General features: G+C 34.8%; 1 pseudogene; it reads left to right on the top strand.

The window, feature by feature from the left end:
• The first annotated feature begins 1,409 nt into the window (after positions 1-1,409).
• Positions 1,410-4,981, top strand: LOC105305420 (annotated as a pseudogene).
• Positions 4,982-5,852: the final 871 nt, after the last annotated feature.

The raw sequence follows: 5,852 nt of genomic DNA, 5'->3' as shown, positions 1-5,852 counted from the left end.
TTTATTGAAAAGATCATCCTTTCCCATTGAATTGCCTTGGCACCTTGGTTGAAAATAAAATGATCACATCTGTGTGGGTCTGTTTCTCAACTCTGTTCTGTTTCATTGATCTATAACTCTGTCTTTATACCAATACCATGTTGTCTTGATTACTGTAGCTTTATAATAAGCTTTGAAATCAGGTAGCATAATCCCTCCAGTTTTGTTCTTTTTGAAGTTGTTTTGGCTATTCCAAGCTCTTTGCTCTTCTATATAAATTTTAGAATTAGACTGTCAATTTGTATCCATTTTTCTACCAATTCTCAAGTAATATTATCCTGTACTTTTCCTTTCTTAGCTATTCTGTTATCTGTTTTTAGGATCAAGGTTATTTCCTCTTGTAGATTGAGATGGGGAGAAAGAACTCTATTTTTATTGTGCTCTGAAAGAGTTTGTATAATATTGTGCTGATTTTTTCTTTCAAGTTTGGTTAAACTCACTTGTATCACTGTCTGAATCTGATGTTTTCTTTGTGGGAAGATTTAAAACCTCTAATCCAACTCGTCTAATGGTTATAGGATGATTCAGGATTTCTATTTCTTCTTAAGTTCATTTTGATAAATTATCATTTTTCTAGGGGTTTGTCCATTTTTTTACAAGTTTTCAAATTTATTGTATAAATTGTTAATAGCTTTTTCTTATTATGTTTTAATCTCTGCTGGACATGTAGTTATGTCTTTCTTTTTCATTCCTAATGTTTGTGTCTTCTCCTTTCTTGATCAAATTTGGGTCTTGTTACAGTTCATTAATTTTTAATCTTTATATATCTCCATTCTACTTACCTTGGATTTATTCCGTTTTTTGTTTTTTTTCCTACTTCTTAAGTTGAATACTTAGCTCATTTTCAGCCTTTCTCCTTTACTAATATAAGCACTTAGGGCTATAAATGTCTTCTTTTACTGCATCTCACAAGTTAGATATGTAGCAAAAAAGACTATATGTAAAACTAAAAGAATATAGTTTTAACTACTAATTTTTAATTATAATTTTTTAAATCTGTTATTTAGAAGTATTCCTTTAAGTTTCTAAACATATGGAGTTTTTAAAATATATATGTCTGTCGTTGACCTTTAAATGCTTTGAACAGAGAGCATGCATGGTAAGTATATTAATTCTCTGAAATTTGCTGAAACTTCCTTTATGAACTAATTCTCAATGTTTTTGGCCTCAGTACCACTTTACACTCTTAATGCTTTTTTGAGGACTTCCAGAAGCTTGTGTCTTTGTGGTTATATCCATCTATATTGAAAATACAGAAATTAAAACAGAATTTAAAAATTATTAATTCACTTAAAATAATAAATCTGTTACATGTTACATATTTTATATAAAAAAACATTTTCCAAAACAGAAAGTTAGTGACATGCTTTACCAGTTTTGAAATTCTTATAACTATCTGGCTTAATAGAAAATGTCTGGATTCTCATATCTGTTTCTGCAACCAATCTATTATTTTGGTTGAACTATATGAAGAAAATTTTACCTCACATAGCTATCTAGTTATGAAAGAGTATATTAATAGCTTTTCAGATAATCATTGATATTTTTCTTTGGTACTGCATTAAAACTTGGCAAGTATTAGTTTCTCTAAGGTTAGATGCAATGTGAAATCTAAAACAATATCAATAAATGTTTGATATTCTTATCTTGCCCTTGAATGGATATTTTCCCTTTGCATATTTTGCTGCATAAGAAATTACCCCCAAACTCAGGAGACTAAATGTTTTATCTTGTGGTTTCTATGGGTCAGAACTTTAGGGATAGAACTTAGCTGAGCAGTCCTGCTGTGAGGTCTCTCAAGAGGTTGTAGTTAAGATGTTGGCAGAGGCCACAGTCATTTGAAGGGCTGGAGTACCTGCTTCTGAGGTGGCTTACTCATATGGCAGGCAAGATGGTGTTGGCTGTTTGCAGGAGGCTTCAGTTCCTTGTCGCATGGACCACCAAAAGGATTGCTTGAGTATCCTCACTACTGGTTTCCCCTGAGACTAAGACCAAAGTGTACACTGCAATATCTTTTATGACAGCCTTGGCAGTGATACACTGTTACTTCTGTCTTATTCTATTGGACATACAGCACAGCCATGATTTAGAGTGGGAAGGTACTATACAAATATGCAATTATCAGGAAGCGAGTATCACTGGGGCTATCTTGGAGACTTGGCTATTGGAAAAACTTTCCAGTTTAGCTAAACGGAAAACCGTAATGACTCTTGTAAACCTTATCTGAAGGAGTAAATTATCCCCTACCTTGGAAATGTGATATGCTAATGCTTATTCATTGTAAGAGGAGTCTTCCACTTGTGCTAGCTTGAAAGTTCATCTGAAACCCATGTAATTAGAGGGACCATTTCAAAATGGATTGAAATTTAATGAAGCCATTCTTTGGTTCTGTGGTGCAGGAATAATCCTTGACAGGGTGTTATTATTTTGTCTAACAAATAGTGGGTCAAGAAATAGATCTAATGGCTCCACATCTTTAAAGAGGGCACTCTTTAAACTTATAATCATCATGGAGGGATTGCGGAGCTGTACGCTACCTTATGAAACTCTCTACAGAAAATCTAACATATAAAACACAAACTAGGAATCATGTTTGAAATACAGGAGAGTTTTAATTCTTTTAGATTTGAAGCAAACTTTTACGCTTAAATTTCTGTACAGATTAAGAGTTTTAAATTATCATGTTTAGAATCAGAACAAATTAAGAGTTAATGTTGGAAGTAAAAATGTTGGGAACCAATGCCCACAGAAGATAGATCCAAATTAAGGTAAAGCATCAGGAAATTGGAACATCCACTTGGAACATCCCTGACCTTGCAGAGTAAATTTATCCTGGATCCTGCTTTGGGCAGTTGGAAGTCTTTCCTCTGCTTAGTAAATTCCTGGCATTACTGCCCCTGTTTTTGTTTCTGCTTCTTGATTTGTCTTGCTGGTTTGACTCTATCCTTTTGTCTTGCTGTTTGACTCTATCTTTCACACACACACACACACACACACACACACCCTTGACTCAAAGTAAACATTTTATGAATTTAGTAACTTTCCTAAGGTTTAAGATGGGGTATTTACAAAAAAAGGCATTTTGTTGAACGGCCAATGCCAAGTGAGGGCTCTAGCTGCTTCTCTCCAAGGAATTCTAAAAAGAAACAGTCAAGAGCATTCTTTTTGCCTATCCCTTAGGTCCACACCCATGTCACAGTATTGCAGAGCGGTAGTCCCCATGCCAACAGAATCAGCACCACCCGGAAACTTGTTAGAAATGCAAACCTTCAGGTCCCACTCTAGGTCAACTAAATCAGAAATTTGGGGGTGGAGGTGAGACTCAGCAATCTTTTTTTAAAATTAAATTTATTAGGGTGAGATGATTCATGGTAAAGGAGAAGGCTATCGAGTAGAACCTAAATCACCTTCATGGTAAATGGAACAACAACTTGTTTCTCAGGAATATTTCAAAGTTCCTATTACAAAGAACATAGCAAAAACACAGTCTTTCTCTTCCAAAGCAACCCAGTAGTCAATGCAGTCTTCACAGAAAACTGCTGTCATATTACCAACAAAGCAGGAGAAGAAATTGGGTCAGATTAAACCACCTGGACCTACTTTATTCCCCAAGAAGGGAAGTTCTATTAAAAATCCCACACTAAGGAAAAAAGGCCCAGCTGCAGGAAGAAAGGAAAAATGATTTCCTGTTATGTGTTCTGCTTCTTTGGCTTCTATAAAGATGCTGATCAGAGACTGTGGAGTTGCATATAAGGATCTCATTCCTGGCACATCTCAAATAGAGATGTCTACAGTCTGTGTTTATGTCAACAAACATGGAAACCTTGGCTCTTACCTGGATTGGAAGAAAATCCAGAAGCTGCCTGACCACCTTGGTCTGGTTTCTGGTGGACTATGCAGGCCTGTGTGGATTTGCCATTGAAAGTAAGACTGTTTTTGGATTTCTTAGGCCACATGATCATGGAAGAGAAGTGATAACTGCCTCCTTTGGTGGAGAATCTCTTTCCATCACCTTCCTTCAGTGACAGTGCATCATTTGCATTTCGCTTTCTTGAGAACTTATACCATAGCCTGCAGTGTGATAACATTTGAGTAGCCAGCCTTTTGGTGCGTACAGAGCTAATACTCATAGGACTGCAGAGCATGATCAAAATAAGTCAGTAAAAGAAGACATAACAGAAAAACAAAGCACCAAATGACCTTCTCAGCAACCTCTACCTTACGTTGCTATTCTCTCTCCCGAGCTCCCCAAAACAAAGGTGCATGCCTTGTCAGAAGAATTACTGTCTTTTGAGGGAGATGGCATGCCCAAAGAGGAGAAACTTCCTGAAGATTCCAAGAATTCACCACTAAATCTAGCAAATTCTTTGAATCCTGACAGCAGAAATCCTATAAGTGTGCCAAGCACCTCAAGTTCAGCACTAGTGGGGACCAAATCAGCTACCCAGAGCAGACATCATGAAGTTAAATTCCAAATGAAACAGGAAAGTGAAGCTCCAAGTTATATAGCTGTACCTGAACCCTGTGTCTTGAAACGAAGTTTCTCTAAGGACCCTTCAACCTGGTCTGAGGATCAAGTGATACAATTTATGAAACATAAAGATCCTTAGAGATCAGATCCCTTCACCGACCTCTTGAGGCAACATGAAATTGATGGGGAGGCTCTGCTGCTACTCAAAAGTGATGTTATGATGAAGTATATGAGGCTAAAGTTGGGCCAGCTTTAAAGTTATATTACTACTTGAAAAGCTTAAAGAAGGAAAACACAATTTAAAAAATGCGTAAGTTTAGAACAGATATAATTCTCAGTTGTCCTGAGAACTCATTAAAAGTATTTTTATTCTCTTAGCAGTTTTAGTTTTCTAGACAGTTCCTAAAATATCTGTTCTATCCAGAATAGCAGAACTATACTACTTCTTTAAATACTATTTGATATATATTAGCATATTCAAATTGGCAGTTCTTTAGGTCTTTTTATTATTTTGTCTGTTACTGCAATCTTTTGTTTGTATTCTACTAGTTTCTAGAAAAGGAATAGCTGTATAAATTATTTTCCTATTGTTATTTCTCTGTATGCTATATTTGTTCCTATTTAAAGAAAAAAAGCAAGCTTATAAATTTTCATAGTGTTCTTATCAGTTTTTGATAAATATCAAACAGTTATAGAATAGTTGTTTCATGCAGGAGATATTCTACAAGGGTGTCTTGGATAAAGTCTGATTTTTTCAATAAAATACCTATTATTTTAAAACTACATATTTTTGCTAAGCTTAGACATTTAACTAGGCATTCATTTCTCACATCTCTGTATATGAAGATACCTGTGCCCAAATTTTTTAAAGCTGTATATTTTGTTGGCTACATTTTTTCCTCATATGGATACTATACCATATTATATATTATTCTATACCTGTACGTATATGAACAAGTAAATCTGTTTCTTTTGAATTTAATATGGCATTTCACACTCTCACAGAAATAATGCTAAACTATTTTATAGGTGTTTTTATTTTGTAAAAAATATGTGCATTGTTAGTTATTACTTGTACCTCTCAGCTTAGTCTTCAGGAGATAAGAAACAATCCATAGACTGGTTTTTATACAGGGACATTCTCTGTCCTATGCAATGTTTCCAGTTAATTTGCTTAGTTCTGAACCATTCTGCTAAATTTTGGAGGATGCTTTAATTCTGACTTACCATTTTGGGCTTTATGTTTAAAGTTAGAAATTTTAAGAGGAAGTGGTGGTATATGTTTATTGTTATTGCTTTGTATAACTTTGGAGTAATGTTTATAAGCTATGAGAATCCATGC

This window comes from Pteropus vampyrus, unplaced genomic scaffold (assembly GCF_000151845.1).
Source record: "Pteropus vampyrus isolate Shadow unplaced genomic scaffold, Pvam_2.0 Scaffold384, whole genome shotgun sequence".
In the NCBI taxonomy this organism is placed as follows: domain Eukaryota; kingdom Metazoa; phylum Chordata; class Mammalia; order Chiroptera; family Pteropodidae; genus Pteropus; species Pteropus vampyrus.
This window is presented reverse-complemented; position numbering and strand designations above follow the sequence as displayed.